This window comes from Microcaecilia unicolor, chromosome 9 (genome assembly GCF_901765095.1).
Source record: "Microcaecilia unicolor chromosome 9, aMicUni1.1, whole genome shotgun sequence".
NCBI lineage: Eukaryota > Metazoa > Chordata > Amphibia > Gymnophiona > Siphonopidae > Microcaecilia > Microcaecilia unicolor.
Window position 1 is genome coordinate 154,424,439 of NC_044039.1, and position 23,251 is coordinate 154,447,689.

The window sequence follows — 23,251 nt, forward strand, 5'->3', positions numbered from 1 at the left end:
CAGGTTACAAAGTTAAAACATTCATATTTTAATATAATTAACACAAAGTAAGACAGCATCAAAAGTAACAATACATAATAAAAACAACATAAAAATACTTGAACAAATAAATCAGAAATAAACTATTTAACCAGACTGTGATAAAAATTGAAACAACATAATTACACAACATAAATGAAACAACATAAATAACACAATTTAGGAAATAGCTTAAGGCTCATTTATTCACTCAGGCATTTCTGTATTAATTTTATTTTGTATGGATTATACTCGAACATAATTCAATAGAGTGTAATCCATAAAAAATAAAATTAATACAGAAATGCCTGAGTGAATAAATGAGCCTTAAGCTGTTTCCTAAATTGTGTTATTGAGCTGATACAATACAACTCAGAGAGTACTGTATTCCATAACCAGCATCTTCAACTTAAAAGACCAGAATAATGAGTATCCAGTCTAATTTGTCTAACGGAAGGAACATACAGTAACATCTTGTCAATAGATCATAAGGAATGAGAGTTGTATGATATATTCTGAGAGATGTACTGAGTGCAAGAGGGACCTTATTATTTCCAATTTTGTGTATAAGGCCCAAAACTTTGAATTTCACTCACTACTGTATAGGTAGTCAATTGAGATCTTTTAGTACAGGAGACATACAGCCTTTCTGAGATAGACCTGCAATTAAACAAGTGATTTTACTGGTTTAGTTGTAATTACTGTCCTCTGATTTATGCAAAATTATAATGCAAGTCAGTGTGAATGAACTTCTACCAGTGCTGAATAAGATCGGAATTCCTGGGTGGTCTACATGCAGGTGGCCATCTTTGTCAGTGTTCACCAGTGTTTCTGCATCTGAACCTTTCTTGTATCATTTATTATTTCAATTAATTTCAGAGCTTAATTATGAGTTCCGTGAAACTTTCCCTTAGTTTGTTTTAAATGTACTGCTTAGTAACTTCATAGCATGTCTTCTAGTCTTAGTACATTTTGAGTGAGTAAACAATTGATTCACATCATCCCAATCCACTCTACTCAGAATTTTGCAGACATCTCTCATATCCCTCCCAAACCATCTCTTCTATAAATTAGGAGTCACTGCCCAGAACAAGGATCTAAGCATCATTGTTATAGATACCTTGAAACCCTCTGCTCAGTGAGCAGTGGCTAAGAAGCAAACAGAAATGCTAGGATTTAATAGGAAAGGAATGGAGACCAAAATTGAAAATATTATAATGCCTTTCTATTGCTCCATGGTGCGACTGCACCTTGAATTTTGTGTGCAATTTTGATCACCATATCTCAAAAAAGATATAACAGAATTTGAAAAGGCACAGAGAAGGGCAGCAAAAGCGATAAAAGGAATGGGACAACTTCCTTTTGAGAAAAGGTTAAAAAGGCTAGCACTCTTCAGCTTGGAGAACAGACAGCTGTGGGGAGACATGATAGAGGTCTATAAGATTCTGAGTGGAGTGGAAATAGATGTGAATCCCTTCTTTACTCTTTCCAAAAATACAAGGACTATGGGTATGGGATGAAGAGCTACTAAGTAGTACATTTAGAACAAATCAGAGAAAATATTTCTTCACTGAACATGTAATTAAACTCTGGAATTTGTTGCCAGAAAATGTGGTAAAAGCAGTTAGCTTAGCAGGGTTTTTTTTTTTAAAAAAGATATGGATACTTTCCTAAAAGAAAAGTCTATAAGCAATAATTAAGATGGACTTGGGAAAATACATTATTTTTCTTCCTAGAATAAGCAGCATAAAATCTGTTTTACTCTTATGGTATATTGCCAGGTACATGCGACCTGGTTTGATCAGTGTTTGAAACAGGATATGGGGCTTGATGGACCTTTGTTCTGTCCCAGTATGGCAAGGCTTTTGTTCTAATGTCAGCATTTTTTTACACTTTCCATTGCCCTGGCATAAATGGGTGTGCCTAATTTTAGGCATGCCTATACATGTTTATACTAGCATTTTATAATGGGTCTGAGTGCCTTGAAGCCATTATAGAATTGTTGCTCCCCCATGCAGCACTGGGGCACCTAAAAGGGGGCCCCAAGATGTAAAGGTCCCCCCTTTGGTTGCCCTTCTCTATGCCCTTTCCAATTTTCTCTATTTTTTTCCAAATCCTACAAACGATCTGACTAAACTAGAAATATTCATACACATCAAATAAGTCTCAATACAGTAGTGTACATAATGTTATAGGTGAAGGAAAAGACTTCTGCCAGACTGTGCTTAATTTTTTTAAGCATCTGTTTGTTACCATCATGAGTAAAAACCTCTCCCCATTCTCTAGTCTCATATTTGTCACTTTCCTTCTGTTTCATACTGGTTCATTTCTATAGATTTTTTATTATAACTTTTTTAACAATGGTAAAACATTTGTTGACCTAACTTACAAAGACAGTGTAATGCTCAGCTTGTGCTCAACGCGTTTCACTATATTGCTTCCTCAGGAACTGCCGGCAATGAACCCTTTGCAAAGAGCACACATTTAAAATGAAAAAAAATATATCATTATATTTAATGCACCCACAGATCATGCGTCCCAGCAGTAAAAAGATTAAACATTGGGCTTACCAATCGTGCTGTCACCTGCTGCCTATAATGTCCAAAAAACGTTTTCAAAATGGTGCTTCCTTATAAGAGATGCTCTCTGTCTAATCACCCAATCCAATGACTTTGCATGAAAACCACAATGTGGATTGGACAAAGAGAGCCTTCATCTTAAATTTTAAATTGCTGTCAAAGAAACCTGTCAAAATAAAAGATCTTCTAGTTAAGATGTGACTTCTATATATTATAGAAGCCATCTCTCTTACATGCATCTGCAAAAATATGTAATTATTAATATTAACAGAATGAAGCGATGTAGCTAGTATTAAAATAAAGCTCTTCAATCCAACATCATATTGAGTCTCTATTCAGTGTAATGTGAGGAACCCCTGAGGGTCAGGGAAGAGGGGATCCGGGAGAGGAGCAAGATGGGTAGGTTTCATACCCGGGATTCCAACTACAAGTCCCATGATCCTAGGGGCTGGGAAGCCATGCCCCCATGGAGGCATAAGTTTCCCAAGAGCCAGAGAAGGGAGGAGGACTACAGTTCCCAAGAACCCCTGCAAAGCCCTGGGGGCAAGCAAAGGGGGCAGCAAGGGAACTACAAGTCCCAGGATCCCAAGGGAGAGGGGGGATTGTCTGAGGAAGAATAATCAGGAGGGAGAGGACCAGCTGGGGACCATAAATGGAGAGGAGCCCATGGAATGGTAAGTGGAGAAAGAGGTCAGAGAGGAGATCCAAGCCCAAGATTACTGGGGAAGTGAGCCCATGGAGATTGCTGCTGTAGCTCAGGTACATGGGAAGAAGTTGAAAGGCTTCATAACAAACCTTCTTCAAGGCTAGGGAAAGCTTGGAGGAAAAGTTAAGCAGCTGTTCCACTCAAGGGGGAGAAAGGTACTGTGCTGTAATGCAGTGAATAATTTCAACTGTGGGTCAGAAGTCATACCCAGCTGGAGAAACAGGTAGTGACTTGAACTGTGTCCATGAACCTGGCCATGCTGGGGCAGCAGTGAGTGATTTGAACTGTTGCCAGAAGTGGTGCCATGCTGGGGAAGCAGTGAATGATTTAAACTGTATCCAGAAACTGTGGTCGGTGGGGGGGAAGGAACAAGGGGTGATATGTGCTGTAACCAAGGACTGTGTCTGGAAGAGGAAATGTCTTGACCTTGCTGATGGAATAAAGCGGTTTAAGCATATTTTGGGAGTCTGCTTCTGGAAGTGCTGTGTCCAGGGAAGGGCCCTTCCAGGGTCAGCCAAGTTCATACCTGCAGGAAGGCCTGAAGGTGGTGGCCTGCTGACAGTAAATATCAATTTTTGTTCTTTTTGTAATAAACATTTCCCCCTGTCCCTCTCTTTTATTTTCTCCTATCTGATCTATTATGAAACATTTTAGATCTTCAAATTTGTGTGAATGCAACATGCAGTGTGAAACCAGAGGAGCTTCTTGTTGATTGTGTGTCATGCAAAATTTATATTCATTCATCCTTGTTCTGAGTGGTCATATTATTTTTCCTATATAGAGTTTTGAAAAAGAATATTCAATGGCATAAACCACATATATGCTATTAGAGTCTGTGCATTGTCTTAATTTATATACGCTATATACTCACCCATAAAGTATATAAATTAAGACTACATATGTGCTATTACAGTCTGTACATGCCTGGTTCAGATCCTATCTATCAGACAGGCAACAGTCCATAGTGTTAGGCAGCAACTCATAACCAACATGGCACTGACCCTTGGGGTATCACAAGGATCAATACTGTCACCTAATCTATTCTATATCTACCTCAAGTCACTAGCCAAGTTGATTTGGTCAATGGACAATCTGCTCTACATCGACATGGATGACGTGCAGCTATGCATACCCATTGAACCTGACTTACCCACAGCCCTGAATAAACTGACTTCCTGTCTAACTTCAAGAATGGGCTAAAAATAACAAACATTGTCTAAATCTACTACTACTACTACTAACAAACATTTCTAAAGCGCTACTAGGGTTACGCAGCGCTGTACAATTTAAACATAGAAGGACAGTCCCTGCTCAAAGAGCTTACAATCTAAAAGTCCAAGTAAAACTGAGCTTCTAGGGATCCCTAACACAAGTGGGGACATACCTGACGTCAAAATCTCTTGTGGGAAATATGAACTCTGCCTCGAATCACAGGTCAGGAACCTTGGAATACAGCTTGATTCAACACTCACTCTGATCCCCCTGATCTTCCAAATCCAAGTAACTTTCAAGAGCAGCTTCTATTATTTGCGACAACTATGCTTCCTGTCTCATTACATTGAGAAGGCAAGCCTTGTGTCAGTAGTACATGCCATCATAACATCAAGATTGGATTATTGTAATGCACTCTGTACTGGTCTGACAACAAGGGGCTTGCACCAGCTCCAATTGATTCAGAATGCTGCAGCAAGACTAATAGAAGGTTATAAGTGGCATGACCACATCACACCATTTTTGCATAAACTTCAGTGAGTACCAGTACAATTCAGTGCCAATGCAAAATGAGGTGCACTAAAAAATGGATCAGCACACGCCCAAAACCTGCGTCTACAAAGTGTTCATAGGTTCATAGCTTATTTTGCATTGACCGGCTGAAAATATAAAGCTAGAAACCTAGTCACACATGTATTACAGTAGTGAAGAATTATTAGGACAGGAAGTGAGGGAAAAAATAAGTCTGAATATAGTAGAGCACAAAATTTTATAGGTGGAGGAAATGACTTTATCCAGGACCATGCTTCGTTCCTTTATAAGCATCTGTCCATTACCATCATGAGTCAAAAAACCTCCTCCATCCCTGTATTCACATACTTGTCACTTTCCTTCTTTTTCAATCTGGTTAATTTTTATAGATTTTTTTAAATATTTATAACTTTTAAAACAACGATAAAACATTTATAGATACGTGCTGACTTAGCTTAGCCTATAATGTAAAAGGTTATGTGAAAAGGAATGAAGAAGTGATATGTTTGGTGAGAGATGAAAAAGTTTAAAGATTCACCTATGTTTCACTCCTTTTTAAATGTTTCTCATTCTTCTACTCTACATCAGTTTTGTCACTGTTGTTTTGATTTATTTATTTATGGAGAGCTGTTTTGCTTTGGTGTATGGATGTCACGTCCAGTTTTCTCCCAGCTATGCATTGATCATGTTATGCCACTTCATGGTCTTATTTCTGGCTCGTTGTTCAGCCTTTGTTGTCCCAGTCAAAACATGTCCATGGCCAGCAGACATTAGCCATCCACATTTGTTGTTGTGGGCTTGTGGGAATGACAAAGGAGGAGAATTAGAGGGGCATAATTGAACGCAAATGCCCATCTCCATGGGCGTCTATCTCCGAGGATGGATACGCGAAGGGGCGGGAAAGACCGTAATTTCAAAAAAGATGGGCGTCCATCTTTTGTTTCGATAATACGGTTGGTGCCAGGCAAATGCATCAGGTTTGGGTGGATTTGAGCTGGGCATTATCGGTTTTCAGCAATAATGGAAACCGAAGGCGCTCAGCTCAAAAACGAACAAATCCAAGGCATTTGGTCATGGGAGGGACCAGGATTCGTAGTGCACTGGTCCCCCTCACATGCCAGGACACCAACCAGGCACCCTAGGGGGCACTTGTAACAATTAAAAAAAATTAAAATACCTCCCAAGTCCATAGCTCACTTACCTTGGGTGCTGAGCCCCCCAACCCCCCCCCCCCCCCAAAACCCACTCCCCAGAACCATAGCACTTATGGCTGAAGGGGAACAACTAGATGTGGGTACAGTAGGTTTTGGGGGCGGTTTGGAGGGCCCCCATTTATCAGCACAAGTGTAAAAGGTAGGGGGGATGGGCCTGGGTCCACCTGCCTGAAGTCCACTGCACCCACTAACAACTGCTCCAGAGACCTGCAAACTGCTGTGATGGAGCTGGGTATGACATTTGAGACTGGCATACAGGCTGGAAAAAAAGTTTTTAAAGTTCTGTTTTTTGGTGGGAGTGGGTTAGTGACAACTGGGGGACTCATGGGAGTAGTGCTCTAGAAATGTTAAGTAGTAGTAGTAGTAGGTCATCCCCGATTCCCTCCGGTGGTCATCTGGGCAGTTGGGGCACTTTTTAGGGAATTGTTTGTGAAAAAAAGAGTCCAGAAAAAGTGACCCAAATTCTCGCTTCTGGCGCCCTTCTTTTTTCCATTATCGACCGAGCATGCTCATCTCAGCCAATAAACATGCCCCGGTCCCGCCTTCACCACACCTCTGGCACGCCCCCGTCAACTTTGTCCATTCCCGCGACAGACTGCAGTTGGAGGCGCCCAAAATCGACTTTCGATTATACCGATTTGGGTGCCCATGAGAGAAAGGCGCCCATCTCACGATTTGGGTCGAAATGTGGGCGTCTTTCTCTTTCGAAAATAAGCCTGTTAGTGGTTCAAAAAATAAAAAGATGATTTTATAGTTCTTGCATTAAATAAGTTATAATTAGAGTGAATATCTTGCAGAGCTAAGTAGAGTGGAACTAGTTACAGTTTACATTTTATTAATTTGATATACCACCTATCACAATAAAAACCTACTGAAGGTGATTTACAAATAGACATACCATTAAAATAATAATTCATAGAACTAATGACAAGGGATGTAAGTATAAGGGTCAGGGGGCCTAGGTTACAATTGGTGAAAGTAATAAAAAATATAACTTAAAAAGGTAGAATGGTCACTTGGAAACCCTGGCAACAGAATAACATTTGGACATTAGCACAAATATTTGAACAAGGATGTGTAATGGACTTTGTGACAGCCCAGAGAACACTCTGCCTCCCTCCGTCACAATATTTTAAATAGATGTAATTGACATATAATTAACTCAGTGTGTTGTTGATTCCATATCAAATTAGGAAGTTGCAGAATTATCTGTTACTTTGAAAGCTATTAAAGGCTTATTATTTTAAAAAAATATCTCTTATAAATGCTGTTTGTAATGTTTATGCCTGAAGATGTCTGGTTTCTTGATTTCTGGAATCTGCATATATATAGGCAGAATATACGATTTTTTGGTAATGTAATATAATTTGCTTGAGGAATAGTAGCCAAATCAATTTGCGGGTCTAGAGACAATACAGTTGGCAGATCTAAAGGTCAGCCTAACACCAGTGTAATGGCAATAATTTTAGACAACCTCTAATCAAGCAGTATCTCTAGCAGCTGTGCTACAACCCGTTCACTTTCTCAGTCATCAAGTGGTATGGAATCCTATGAAACTCTTTAATATAAAGTTAGCACCTTCACCTGAGTTTTGGTGTTGTAAGGTGGATAGAGGCAGTCTCATAGCTGCGTTATTTTATTCTCCTAACATTATTGTATTTTGGAAAGAAGTCTGGAAGATTATATCAGCCATGCTTTCTTTAGAAGGAGTTGTGAAATATTCTGCTATCATGATAAAATTCAGTTTTCCCAGATTATTCATTATTGCTTTTGCAAGCAAGACTTCTAGACATACTCTTAGCTTTGGCACAGTGTATGGTATTGTCATCTTAGAAAGATAACAGCCCTTTAAGGGGTACCATTACAAAGGCACGTTAGGCTCTATGTGTGTGCAGCGTGCACCAAAATGAGACTACCACCAGGCTACCACATCCCCCTGGTGGTAATTTCAGATTTGCCACATGCCCGTAACACCTGGATGATTTATTTATTTATTTCCTCCCACATGCAGTGTTTCCCGCAGTAATCAGCATTTGGCGCATGCTGAACGGTCACCCTGCATGTAGCGCATGAGCCCATCCTGCTAGATCAATGGTTGGGGTTAAGGACTCAGGCAGGTTTTAGGCGAACACTGGTTTCAGTTTTACGGTATGCCCTTTTCCCGTCCTATTAAAAAAGCCCTTTTTTTGCAGATGCAGTAAAAACTGACCAGGCGTGCACCAAATACACGCACCCACACTACCACAGGCCACTTTTTACCATGGCTTAGTAAAAGGACCCCTCAATGTCCATTTTTGGAGGCAGACAGTCTTGCAGAATAATAAGTGTGCATTGGCTAAGATAGAAGGGAAGCCTGGCTATAGAAAATGTTGCTCTTGCCTCATAAATGCACAATACAATTTAGTTAACATGCCTATTTGGGGGGGGGGGGGGGGATTAAGTATCACATCTAGATTTTAGATGCCATCTTTCCAATTGGGTTTGTCCTTGATTTGTTTCTTGGATTCTTACATTGGTTATCTGAAAGTTATTCAGTTTTGTACAGTATACTGATATGCTATTCATTAACTTTATATGTAAATATATCTTCTGCTAAACTGTATTTCTTTTTCAAAATGGCAATAAATATAATTGGATTAAAAAACCTATAAAATATCAATTATTTAAGACCCAACAAAGAGAAAAAGTTGGTGAGAGAAATCAACACAACAGTGACAAGTGTGTATCTACCTACCCATATAGCCAAAAATACATATTTCCTATAAGGAAAAATAATAATCTTAAAAGAAAACTTTGCTAAAGAATATGTTTTCAATGCATTTTTATATTTTGTAAACAAAGTCTCGTTAGATGACCAATGATATAGAATTCCTGAGGACTGGGGTAATGACTCTGAAATTCGATTGGTGATTGGCGTCAGCAGAGCTGTGGGGATTTTTTGTTTGAAATGGTCTTTGAATACTGCTCAATACTGATAGATAAGTCCTTGCTTTAAAAGGTATACTTTGCAGTGTGGCTAGGGCGGCAGCTAGTGCATATCCAGATGGAAGAGAGAATAGGGTCAAAAAGCTCCCAGATTAGACTACCTTATTAAAGCATCTAATAAAACTGTAGTCATATTATCCAACTCCTGCTACCCCTTGTTCATTGCTTTTATACTACTACAAATCATTTTCATAGTGCTACCAGTAGTACGCAGCGCTTTTCAATTGAACATGAAGAAGAGACAGTCCCTGCTCGAGAGCTTACATTCTAAATCAAGGACAGACAGACAGGACAATTAAGGGTAAGGGTAGGACAAACAGATAGGACACATGGGGATAAGGGACTATTGAAGAGAGGAAGACAAGATAAAGGTTACGAACAAGTGAAAAGTTAGGAGTCAAAAGCAACACCAAACAGGTAGGCCTTTAGTCCAGATTTGAAGGCGGCTAGAGATGGAGCTTGATGTAGCTGCTCAGGAAGTTTATTCCAGGCATAAGGTGTGGCAAGATAAAAGGAACGAAGTCTGGAGTTAGCGATGGAGGAGAAGGGTGCAGTTAGGAGAGATGTACCTAGTGAATGGAGTTCCTGGAAAGGAGTGTAGGGAGAAATGAGGGTATGTGTGTTCTGTGTGCTGTACAGATATCATAGTGATTGGAATAAAACTCAATTGAACCAGATGTACAAGTGGGCCAAATCAGATAGGGAAAAGAGAGCAAAACATCGGGGCACTTTTACTAAGCTTATAATCGTCTACGCACACCCAACGTGCGCCAAAATGGAGCTACTGCCCAACTACCGCATGGCTCTTGTGATAATTTCATTTTTGACACGTGTCCGATACACACTTCTGAAAAATATTTTTTATTTTCAAGTGCACGTAACAGATGCGCACCAAGTGGCATTTGGTGCACGTAGATACTTAGTGCCCGGTTACTGCATGAGTCTTTACCGCTAGGTCAATTTTGATTTTGTCACATGTCCATTTTTGGCAAAAAAGGCCTTTTTTACAGGTGCACTAAAAATGGATCAGCGCACGCCCAAAACCTGCGTCTACACTACCGCAAGCTATTTTTCAGCATGCCTTAGTAAAAGTACCCCATCATGTCTGAAGTGTAGGGACTATAATTAGAATTGAAAGTGAAATCTAGAATTTGTTTATAGGACTCTTCAGCTTTGAGAAGTGATGACTGAAGGGAAAGATATGATAGAGGTCTATAAAATCCCGAATGAATGGAATGGGCAGCCCATTCAGTATGACCAATTCACTTCTAATCTATGTTGCTAAGAATGTACCTCAGTTGCCAGCCACAGAATTTTGACCACGTGTATAATATTATTCCATATCCAAATTATTGTTTGTTGTTTTCTTTCAGTTTGGAAAGGTATTTCTTGAAGTGCAATGTTGCGTGTAATGAACTGAAGGCAAATCAAAATATGCAAAGCAATCTGAAGCTGCCTTCATTCTATTATGACGCTGTCTTTGCCTGTCAAAAATTTTATGTTTCTTTCTTTTTTCACCTCATTGATTCTTAAAGACCTGGACTGAATAAGTAGTTTGAAACATGATCTAACAAGTTAATGTGGAAACTTTAGCACTGACAAACACTTTTGATCTCTTCAACTTAGTTTGAACTGATATCATAGTTTGAACATACTCAGTAGTCTAGATGTTGGTAATGACAGAAGAATACATATCAGAAAAAGGATGATGTGGTCCATGTATATTATAATGAAGTTCATATTATATTACATGATCCTGACTGGAGCAAATGTGTACTCGTCGTAGTGCACAGAATTTCCAAAGGTGGTATTTATCTTCATTGTTCACTCATCAGGGACACAATGTTTAGTTTAGTTTACTTGATTCTTGATATACTACTTTTCAGTATCCAAAATTGACACAGCAAAGTAGTTTACAATAATTAATACAAATGGACAGAGAGCGATAGAGAAAGAGAGAGAGAGAAAAGAGGAGAACATAATCGTCTATCTTAGATCGTAAAAAGAAACTAATAGTGCTGATGTTATCCTGTCATGTTGACTGCAGCCTTATGTCACACTAAAGGCTAAATAAACAGGTTTTCATGCAGGGGAATAGTTCCATTCAAGGGGACTAAAGTCAGTATCCCCCTGATTCTATAAAGGTCACCATAAATTACACATAGAAATTTAGGCACATTCCTGGTTTGTGCACACAATTTAATAGAATAATGAGCCAATTAGTGCCAATTATTGGCACTAATTAGATTTAATTGGGACTTACCTGCATAAAGCTAGGCATGAGACCAACACCTAAAATTTACATGCAATCCAAAAAAGTGTGTACAGAAATGGAAGGGTCATGGGTATTTCGGGGCAGATTGTGGACCTGGTTCTGAGTTACTTGTGTAATTGTAGAGTAACGGTGCTTTGTTCGTAAATTTAGGTGCAGATATTTGTGCCACATTTACATTGGTGCAAATGGCTACATCTAAAGTTATGTGGAACCTATTCAACTATTCTGAATTTTAGGCTGGTTTGTAGAATACCGCTTATGTGTGTGTGTGTGTGTGTGTGTGGGTGGGTGGGGGGTCAGCACCAATTATTCGGCGCCATATAAAGAATCTAGCCTTATATCTTGTTAAGTAAATGAATCAAGGAGGGGGAAAGGAAGAGTCAACTGATTTGCACACTATAAATGCAGTAGACAAAGGAAATGATAAGGAATATGGAAGCTAAAAAGGTAGAGAGGAGTACTCGTATAGAATGACTTAAGTATGAGAACCAGTACTCTGAATGAAAAGGGAAGCCAATGATGTTTTTTAAGTACTGCAGAAATATGGTCATATCTGTTTGCTGCTGTGAGGAGCCTAGCAGTTACATTTTTCAAGAGTTGTAATCTACAGATAGAATGTTGGGGATCTTTGAAGTATAAGGAATTATAATAGTCCAGATCAGAGGTTCTCAACCCAGTCCTTGGGAGACACTAAGCAAATGGTTTTCAATAGATCCTCAATGAACATGTATGAGATAAAGTTGCATTCACAGCCTCCATTGTATGCAACTACATCTCATGGATATTCAGTGGGGTTAAATCCTGAGGTAATAGCTCAGCTTTTAATGTTTTCTGGAAATGCATTTAAAGAAGGAAAGGGAAATAGGACTTGATATACCGCCTTTCTGAGGTTTTTTTGCAACTACATTCAAAGTGGTTTACATACATTCAGGTACTTATTTTGTACCAGGGGCAATGGAGGGTTAAGTGACTTGCCCAGAGTCACAAGGAGCTGCAGTGGGAATTGAACTCAGTTCCCCAGGATGGACGTCCTGCAATAACCACTAGGCTACTCCTCCACTAGCGACATTCCATGTAGAAGCCTGCCCTTGCAGATCAGCAATGCAGCCGCGCAGGCTTCTGTTTCTGTGAGTCTGACATCCTGCATGTACGTGCAGGACATCAGACTCACAGAAACAGAAGCCTGCGCGGCCGCGTTGCTGATCTGCAAGGGCAGGCTTCTACATGAAATGTTGCTAGTGGAATAGCAACATTCCATGTAGAATCTTAAATAGTAGCACCAGAATCTCAATAGTAGCAACATTCCATGTAAAATCTTCAAATAATAGCAACAGCCCAGAATCTCAAATAGTAGCAACAGCAACATTCCATGTAGAATCTCAAATAGGGAAAGGGAAATGGGACTTGCTATACCACCTTTCTGAGGTTGTTGCAACTACATTCAAAGCAGTTTACATATATATTCAGGTACTTATTTTGTACCAGGGGCAATGGAGGGTTAAGTGACTTGCCCAGAGTCACAAGGAGCTGCATTGGGAATTGAACTCGGTTCCCCAGGATCAAAGTCTACTGCACTAACCACTAGGCTAGTCCTCGGTTATTATTGAACTTTCCTTCTATGAAAAATATAAATTACAAATCAGTTTGGGAACACTCTTTTATTTTTCAAAGTGTTAAAATTTGGCGCAGCATCCAGACTCAACTCTGGCATAGTACATCTTATATTTTATTTAGAAAGGTTCTTAAAACCTACCTGTTTTCAAAGCAAAGATTATAATAGATCTTAATTTAATTTTATAATTATACTTTTGTCAGGCATGGATGATACTGTATTAGGTTAAATAGATAATTCAATTATTGTTTTATTGTAAATTCCTTCTCTTATGAGAAGCCATTATTGAATGTAATCTGCATTGTAGTGTGGAATAGAAATCTATTGATACAATACAATACAAAACCTGTCTTGTGTTCACAGAACTGGGTTGAGAACCACTGGTCTGGATGATTTTAAACAAGGGAGAAGGCTCAGATCCTTGACACTAAAATATAGCTTTACAAAAGGAATCTTTCTGAGGGTGAAATAATAGGACATAAGGAAATAATAGGACATAAGGACTTACAAGGTAGGATTCAAATGATAAGAAAAAGTTAATTTTACATCCAAGAATTTTAATTGAAAAGAGGAACTGGATGATTGTCAGTGTAAGGCTGGATAGTAGAAAGAGACTGGCATCGAGAGACCTGCATTGTTTTGAATTTGGGAGGGTTTCATTTCATACCACGATTAGCTAGTCAGCTGACTACAGTATTTTTGATTTGTGTTGAATGATAAAATCAGGATTATTCTGATCAGTAAGTAGATAATCTGAATATCATCTGTGAAGATACAGGTATGGAGTCTTAAGCTGCAAATGATAGTGGCTAATGGGGAAAGGAATAGCATGAAAAGTGTAGGAGCTGGAATAGTTCCTTTGTGGATTCGTAAAGGAAGGGAATATATCTGGGTGGGAGAATTATGCATTTTAACAGAGCAGGTGCCGTTAGGGAGATATGCACTGAGATTGAGAAAGACAATAATTGCAGCAGGAGTTAATTCAGTCTCCCATCTAAGCTCATTAATAAGTCTAAGGAGAAGGGTTTCCTTGGAATGCCCTACTTGGAAGCATGCTTGTTTAGGGTGGATTACAAGCCTTTTCTGTAGAGAAGTTGCCAGTTGTAGGTTTACTACCTTTTGGAAACGGGATGATAGCTTGTAGGGGAAATTTGATCCAGAAAAAATGTTTTAAGGTTGGACAAACAATGGCATGCTTCCACGAAGAGAGAAAAGAATATGAGGTTAGACTGTTATTGATGATAGAAAGTAAGAAAGGAAGAAGATTGGCGAGATCATTTTTGATAAGAGAAGGGAGAAAATGATCATAGATTAGAGAAAATTGGCTACGAAAAATGTGGTTGGTTGCCCAAGAAGACCAAGGAGAGAGAGGAATAATCGAAAACTTTAGGATATTCACCTCCTGTAGTCACCAGATAAAGTAAAGCAGTTATGGTGAAGCATTACTAATCACATATATTCAACGGTGATGCTCATGTAATAAAAGGTATGCAAATACTGACAATTTTTAAAACAAGTGGGCCAATATTCAGCCCAGAGTAGTCAGCAATCTTAAAGGCACTGACTACCGCGGGCAAAATAGGACTCAAATATTCAATGCCTGGCCTAATCCTGGAACTGTCACTCAATATCCGAGTCTTGGCTGGGCTCTTGAACTTATCCAGGCATTGGCTTATATCCAGGCAAGCACCTATATAACCGGCTGGCTAGAATTAGGACTGTCTTTCTCCTGTTTTAACTTTATCTGGGCACTTACCTGGTTGGTGGTCTAAACATTGCAGCTAACCAGGTAAATCACAGCTCCACCCACAGCAGTAACTGGATAGTGTCAGCAATCTCCCTGGATTTGCAGTGGCACTGGTATGTGCCTTTGAAAATTTGAGGATCACCCAGCTAGCACAATTTAATCGGGCAGAAGTCTCTCCTACCTGGTTAAATCATTTTGGGGTTCCTGCGGTAGTGTCAGTACACAGGGTTGCCATGCGCCGAGGCCCCTTTGACCGCAGCGGGTAAAATTATTATTTTTTAAACAGAAATGGCCATGCAGAAAGTTAAGCACTTGCCGCTTGGCCATTTCCAAGGAGATCCCTTAGCATCTCATATTTAGAGGAGGCAAGGGCTCCTGCGCTAACCTGGCAGTAATCGGGCAGTGCACAGCACTGCCTGATTACCCCTGGGTAAGCCCCTAGCACTAAAAAAATAAAATTATTTTTGGAGCACAGGAAATGGCGTGCAGCACACAGTGGCACTACCGCCAGGCTCTTGCGGTAGCCCGGCAGTAGAGTCGATTTGCCACACGCCATCGCCCCGATTTGCCACATGCCATTGCTGCGATAGCCCTACCTTTTTTGACCCAGCCCATTTAGTTAGCCTTTAGCCCCAGCCAGGGTTGCTGAGAGACTGGGCCAGGCCCGGGGCAAGAACACCCCTGGGGCCCTGCCCCCCGAGGTCACTGCTGCTCCCCCCCTCCACCCCCTGAAGTTGCTGCAGCTCCCCCCCTCCGTCCGCCACCGGGCCGGGCCCGCTGCATTGAAATCACAGTGCCTCTCACCTCCGTGTGAAAGTGCTGCAGGCAGCAGGGCAGCAAATCGCCTCCCTTCGGCCTTCCTTCCCTCCTTGTGTCCCGCCCTCACGGAAGTTACGTCAGACCAGGGCGGGACACAGGGAGGGAAGGAGGCCTGAAGGGAGGTGATCTGCTGCCCTACTGCCTGCAGCGCTTTCACACAGAGGTGAGAGGTGCTGTGATTTCAATGCAGGGGGCCCAGCCCAGTGGCAGACGGTCGACGACGGAGGGCGGGTGGGACTGTGACGCCGGGCCCCCCTTGGAGGCCCGGGGAACTTTATCCCCCTGCCTCCCCTCTCGGCGGCTATAACCCCAGCTCCACTACCTGGACATATGCTGGTGGATCCTTATAGGATGTATGTATATCAGTAGGATCATATTGCCCTTCGTTATAATCTTTTTGTTTAATTACTGAGAGTAATGTCTGTGCTTAACCTATTAATATAATTTTACCTTTTTTTAATCTTCATATGTCAGCAATGGGCTAAACTTTTTTACACAAGATGTTTCAACATTATATCTGATTAAATACTTATATATAAATAAATTAAAAAAAGAAAAGAAAACATTAAGGGCCCTGTATCTAGCGCAGCTTAGTAAACAGATCCCTAAAACCTTTGAATATCAGCCCATGGATTTCATACATCAGTAATTATGGTAACAGTTATTTCAATATCTAATCACAAACCAAAGCAGATATACCATAGAATTTAACATTTTAGCCACTAAGGGGCTCTTTTACTAAGCAGCAGTAAAAACGGCCCTGCGCTAGCATCAGGGGCTATTTTTTGCTGCAGCGGGTAAAAAGGCCAAAAAAAAAAAGACACAGCCTTACTGCATGGCCATGCAGTAAGATTGTTCTTACTGCATGGCCATGCAGGGGGAGCTTTTACCACCACTCATTGAGGAGATGGTAAGGGGTCCTGCACTAACCCAGTGGTAACTGGGTACAGCGTTGTGCTGCCCAATTACCGCCGAGTAACCACCTGTGGAAATATTTTTTTGAATATTTCTGCTAGTGTCAGAAAAACCATGCGCTGGGGTTGCAACTACTGCCGGCAGCTGCGTTGGGCCAGCAGTAGTTCCGGATTGCCAAGCGTACGTCTAGTAGCGCTATAGAAATGATAAATAGTAAGGGGTAGTAGTAGTAGTAAGCCCATGTTGGACTTACCACTGCTTGGTAAAAGGGCCCTTAAGAGGGGGGCTTTTACTAAGTTGCACTAACGTTTTTACCTCAAGTTAAAAATCAGCTGGTGCTAAACAATGAGACACCCATAGGAGTATAATTGGCATCTCAGCATTTAGCGCCAGCCGATTTTTAGTGCACCTAAGTAAATGACCCCTTGAATTCTTTAATGTGTGAAATTGTAGTAATCATTTAAAACATGAAATAAGACTAGCATGGTTAGCTAATTTGCTGGATACTCATTATAGCTAATTCTATCACACACCACTCTGTCATACCTCTCATCAACTTATCAGGCCTCATCAGTCCACTGTTCTTTGTTTCTGACAAAATATTTTCTAAAACTAAGGTCCAACCAGTGTCAAATATTAAGAGATAACAATCCAAGGTAGGATATAGAATAGCTAAACCCAGTTCACCCATAAAATTGAAGTAATTGCTCATGCCTAAATGCCATATATATATATATATATATATATACAGTGCACTCCATTTAAGTGCACGTCGGATAAGTGCATACTCTGTTTAACTGCATGCGGTAGTTCGGTCCCGTTTTTGGGGCACCATCAATTTCTATGGGGACAAACTTCAGTTTAGCGCACCACTGATAAGTGCAAGATTCGCTTATATGCATGGTTCAAGATCGCTCCTCTGCAGGAAAGACTCCGCATAAGCGCGCGCATGGAATATGGAAGCCGATTGGCTCGTGACAACCAACGAGATTTCAAATTTACTGTCTCTTTAACTGCCACAGGCAGAATACGTGAAAGAATGTTGTTAGAGCGTACACAGGGGTCGTCGTCATCATCGCGGCAGAACTGTAAGACTTTAACACTGGCTGAACGAATAGAAGTTCTTAAAAAATTAGAAAACAAACAAAGTCAAGCATCTATTGCTAAAGAGTATGGTGTCAATCCCAGTCAAATTTCACATGTCTTGAAGCAGAAAGACCAGCTTCTGGAAGACTGGCAAAAAAATACAAATCCACACAGGAAATGTAAACGGGCGGGAAAAGCTGAGGTTGTAGAAGATGCTCTTCTTCGGTGGTTTTCTCAAGTCAGGAGCAGACAGTTTCCTATCAGTGGTCCACTGCTTATGGAGAAAGCTAATCAGCTAGCTGAAAGTCTTGGACTAACTGAATTCAAAGCCACTGTTGGATGGTTGGAAAGATGGAAGGAGAGGAACAACATAAAATTCAAGAAACAGCATGGTGAAAAACAAGACGCTGATGACTTTGGTGCTGAAATTTGGGTTATTTCAGTTCTTCCTACCATCTTGAACGAGTTTGCACCTTGTGACATTTTCAATGCTGACGAAAACGGTCTCTACTAGCGAGCGATTCCTGATGGAACACTTGCATTCAAACAAGCCGAAACTACAGAAAGTAAAACGCCGAAGGACCGACTGACGATCTTCCTTTGCTGCAATATGGATGGGAGTGAGAAGTTGGAACCACTCGTCATTGGAAAGAGCAAACAGCTCCGTTGCTTCAAGAATGTTAAGTAACTTCCTTTGTTATACGAGGCTAACGCAAATTTATGGATGACTGGGGAAATTTGGAAGCAGTGGCTAAAGAAGTTAGACACTAGAATGCGGGCACAAAAGCATCAGATTTTGTTGCTTTGTGATAATTGTGCTGCACACAGTGATGATGTCAGGCTGTCTAACATCAAGGTGGTCTTCCTGCCACCAAACACTACCTCTCTGATCCAACCTATGGATCAGGGCATAATAGCCAATTTCAAAAAACATTATCGGGCTCTTGTGCTACGTTGTCTGATGAGCGTTATGGATGACCAGACTGGCAAGGATAAACATGCTATTGAACTGGCTCATAATCTATCACTGTTGGATTCCCTAGATATGCAGAAAGAAGCCTGGAATCATGTTACACAGGCAACCATTGTGAACTGCTACAAGCGGGCAAGCTTTGTTAAGGATGTGGAGAGGGACGAAACAGATGCAGCTGTTGCAAACGCGTTAGATGAACAGGCTATTGACATCCCAGCGGTGTTACTGAAGAGGAGTTTCATCACTACGTAGCTGTTGATTATGATCTACAAACAGCTGACGACAGCACTGATGTTGAGATATGCGCCTACACGCAGGCAACAACGGCTGATGATGAAACAGATGATGAAATGAACAGCGAGGCACATGCTGATGAAATTCAACAACCTCCTGTCACCTTTGCAAGAGCGCTGGAGAGTCTCAACACCATGCAGGCCTATCTGGAGGCCACTGGATGTCAGTGCTATGACAGTTTTTACCGTCTGGCAGATGTAGTCTATGGAACTCACAGACACAATAGTGTACAGAGGACTAACATAGTAACATAGTAACATGGTATTTGACGGCAGAAAAAGACCTGCACGGTCCATTCAGTCTGCCCAACAAGATAACTCATATTTGCTACTTTTTGTGTATACCGTACTTTGATTTGTACCTGTGCTCTTCAGGGCACAGACCGTATAAGTCTGCCCAGCACTATCCCCGCCTCCCAACCACCAGCCCCGCCTCCCAACCACTGGCTCTGGCACAGACCGTATAAGTCTGCCCAGCACTATCCTCGCCTCCCAACCACCAACCTCGCCTCCCAACCACCGGCTCTGGCACAGACCGTACAAGTCTGCCCAGCACTATCCCCGCCTCCCAACCACCAGCCCCGCCTCCCGATCTTGACTAAGCTCCTGAGGATCCATTCCTTCGGCAAAGAATTCCTTTATGCTTATCCCATGCATGTTTGAATTCCGTTACTATGACTGATTACTTCAAGTAAGCGTAACATCAGTTAACAGAGACTGTATAACGTCAGTTAATGGAGAAAGTATACTGTTCGTATAACAAACAGTACTGTACATATGTTTATCAGATGTCAAGCTTCTTTGGGTCACAAAGGTTAAGTGCACGCTCCGGTTAACTGCATGTATTTCTTTGGTCCCAGACCCTTGCACTTAAGCGGATTGCACTGTATATACAGGAAGGGGACATAAAATTCCCTATATGATGCTGTATTGAAAGTTGAACTGCACCATGCATCCTCAAACCCTTACCGTGAGATAAGAGGAATAACAGATCAGTGAAAGGCTAGACGTATGGGCTTGGAAAGCACAAACCTGGCTGCAGAGTGGTTTAAATTTCTGTTTTGCACTTTGTCCTTCAGGTCATCGTGAAAGTTTGGAGTATGAGTGACAGGGGATTCAAGCAAGTGCATGAGGGTGCCCTTGCGATTTTACAGACAAAGATTTCCTGGCCCTCTTAGGACACTAGCCTTGCTAGTCTCTCTCTCTTTCTCTCTTTCTCTCTACTCTCTCTCTCTCTCTGTCTCTCTAGAGAGAGAGAGAGATTATGTAACATAGCGAATGTCAGCAGATAAACACCTGCACAATCTAACCAGCCAGCAAGGTCGCCACAGTTGAATCTACCAGTCTGTACGTGTTCCACTTCTGTATAATTAAACACTTTTCTGTCCAATATTCAGTATATATATATATATATATATATATATATATATATATATATATATATATATATATATATGTGTCATATTGTCTTTATTGAAACTTGCAACAAGACAAACCAAGCATACAAACAAGCGATAAAACAAGCAATAAAACCCGCTAACTAATACATAAATAAAACCTTACTGGCCAATACCCCCGCCCCTCAACAAACCCTCCCACTCAGGGAGGCTGAAACGAAAAACCCCTCCAATGCCTTGCCCACTGTAGTCCAGAACAATGCTCCTTCTCCCTCACTGCCAGCTGCTGGACAAAATGTACCACATCCCCTGCCACCTCCTGTACAGACAGCCACTTCCGATATAATGAAGCTTGGCAGCGTGCCTGCCACAGGAAGTAACAAAGGGCTGCAGCGATGATATACAGTGTCTCCCTACACCACCCCTTTCCTTTTGGAAACCCTCCATAGGCCCATTCTGCATAAGATAGCTGGTGGAAGAAAGGAATCCCTAATTGGCGGGCTACTGCCTGACAGACTTGTTGATTGAACGGGCACTTGAGGAGGAAGTGGTCCATTGTTTCATCCTCCGTCACGCACTCCCCCCTCGGGCACTTACGATCATTGCTGTTTCTATTTTTCATGTTAGCTCGAACATAAAGCCGGCTGTGGAAAGTCAGCCAGGCCATGTCCGCAATCTTCCGGGGGAGGCGTGATGAATTGAGGAAAGCCAGACCTTCCTCCTGTAGTGGACCTGGGCAGTCCCTCAAGGCTAGACGTGTTGAAAAGTGTGTCTGAATAATGCGGTGTTGTAGCTGCCTCCTGTCCTCCTTCTGGATTTCCTGTACTGTGATACCCCATCTCTTCACCAATCTCAACAGAGGTGAGATGTACTGTGGCAAGTATCCCGCCTTCCCTCGCAGGGGCATTGCCTGACCTCCCCTCACCCAATCCCTCAAGTACCGCTGAAGCCAGGAGGCCATGCAGTCTGCCCAAGCCGGCCTCCCTTCCCGCAAGACCCCTCCCAGATTTTGTTGGAAAAAGAAACAACTAAAATGTACCACAGGGTTGACCATTCCCAACCCCCCCTCCCTTTTGGGCAAATAGGTCACCTCCCTCCGGATAATATTCATCCTGTTCCCCCATAGCTGTTGGAAAAACAAGCTGTATACTCTGGCATGTAACGATATAGGCAGTAAACAGACCTTGGATATGAACAGGAGAAGGGGTATCAGATAGGTCTTAATGACATGCAGTTTTTCCACAAACCGCAACTTATATGATTTCCACTGGGCCACCCTTTCCTCGACTCTCCCCAGCCCCTTCTCCCAGTTGATCGTATCATAGTCCTGTCTGCCTACCCAGAGACCCAGGATCCGTACTTCATCCCTTGCTACTGGGTACTGACTGGGAAGTTTGAAAGCTGGTCTGCCCTGTCCTACCCAAATTGCGGAGCTCTTATCCTGGTTTATCTGGGCCCCCGCAGCCTGTGTGTATTCTGCCATCCAGGTCTGAACTCGCTCGGCTTCCTCCTTGCTACTGATTACTACTGTGACATCATCTGCGTAGGCGACACATCGCCATGTGTGTGAACCCAAAGAGATGCCCTCTAGTTGACCGCTAAACCCTCCACTCAACCTTCTGAGGAAAGGATCTAAGGAAAGGACGTACAGCAAGGGGCTGAGGGGACACCCCTGCCGTACCCCTGACCTCACTGCAAAGCTCTTGCCCACCCAACCATTTATTAGAGTGCTACTCCTTGCATTGCGATACAAAGTCTGGATCCACCCTATAAACTGGTCGGGTATCCCATAGCACCGAAGCACTAGCCATAGGTACTCCTGGGACACCCTGTCAAAAGCCTTAGACTGATCAAGGGTCAGCAAATACTTTCCCTTTGTCCCACCTTGACTCCTTTCCACTATTTCACGGATGGTACAAACTGCTTCCACTGCCCCTTTCCCCTTCACCGAGCAAAACTGTGCTGAGGACAAGAGACCACCCACTGCCCCAGCCAGGCGGTTGTAAATAATCCTGGCCATTATTTTCCTATCTACATTCAGAAGACTTATGGGTCTCCAGTTCTCGATAAGTTCCAGATTTCCCTTCTTTGCGAGGAGAACCAAAATAGAACACTGCTGTGAAGGGGCCAAACGCCCGTTCTGCAAACAATTATTAAAAATTGCAGCTAACACTGGAATCAGGACCACACGGAATTTTTTGTAGAACTCTGGGGTCAGCCCATCGGGACCCGGAGTTGTACGTGCTGATAGCGTATCAATAGCATCATCTACCTCTCCTGTGGTAATGGGCCTAAGCAGTTGTTCCATCTCCCCCTCCGAAACCTTTTCCAAGCCTGGGGCACTCTGCACGTATGATAGCATGAAGTTAGAAACCAAGCTCTCTTTCCCCCACAATTGGGTGTAAAACCGAATGACCCTGGCCTCGATTGAACGTTGGTTCGTCAATCGCTGCCCTGCTTCATCTCTCATAGCATAAATGACCTTGTGTCCTACTGCTACCTTGCAATTCTGGAAAGGATCCGGGGAATACCGATGCCCATATTCCCTTTCCAGAAGCAAAGCAGCGTATCGATCATATTGCAACAGCCTCAACTGGGCCTGCAAAGCTTCTATCTCTCCCTTCTCTAGATGGTTGGAGACCGCGTGGTCCAATTGCTTACGAAGACGACAGCACTGTGCCTGTAACCCCAGACTCTGCTTCCTGGCTAGGGACCGGAAAAGGGCCTTGACTCGCCCCTTTACCATGTCCCACCAGGCTCCCTTATCATCCATCACCTCCCATAGTGTTTCTTGGTCTGCTAAAAAACCCTCAAATATTTGTCTGTTTTCCTCTACTTCTAATAACTTTGCACTCAGTTTCCAAAATCCTGGGCCTTTCTGCGCCCCTT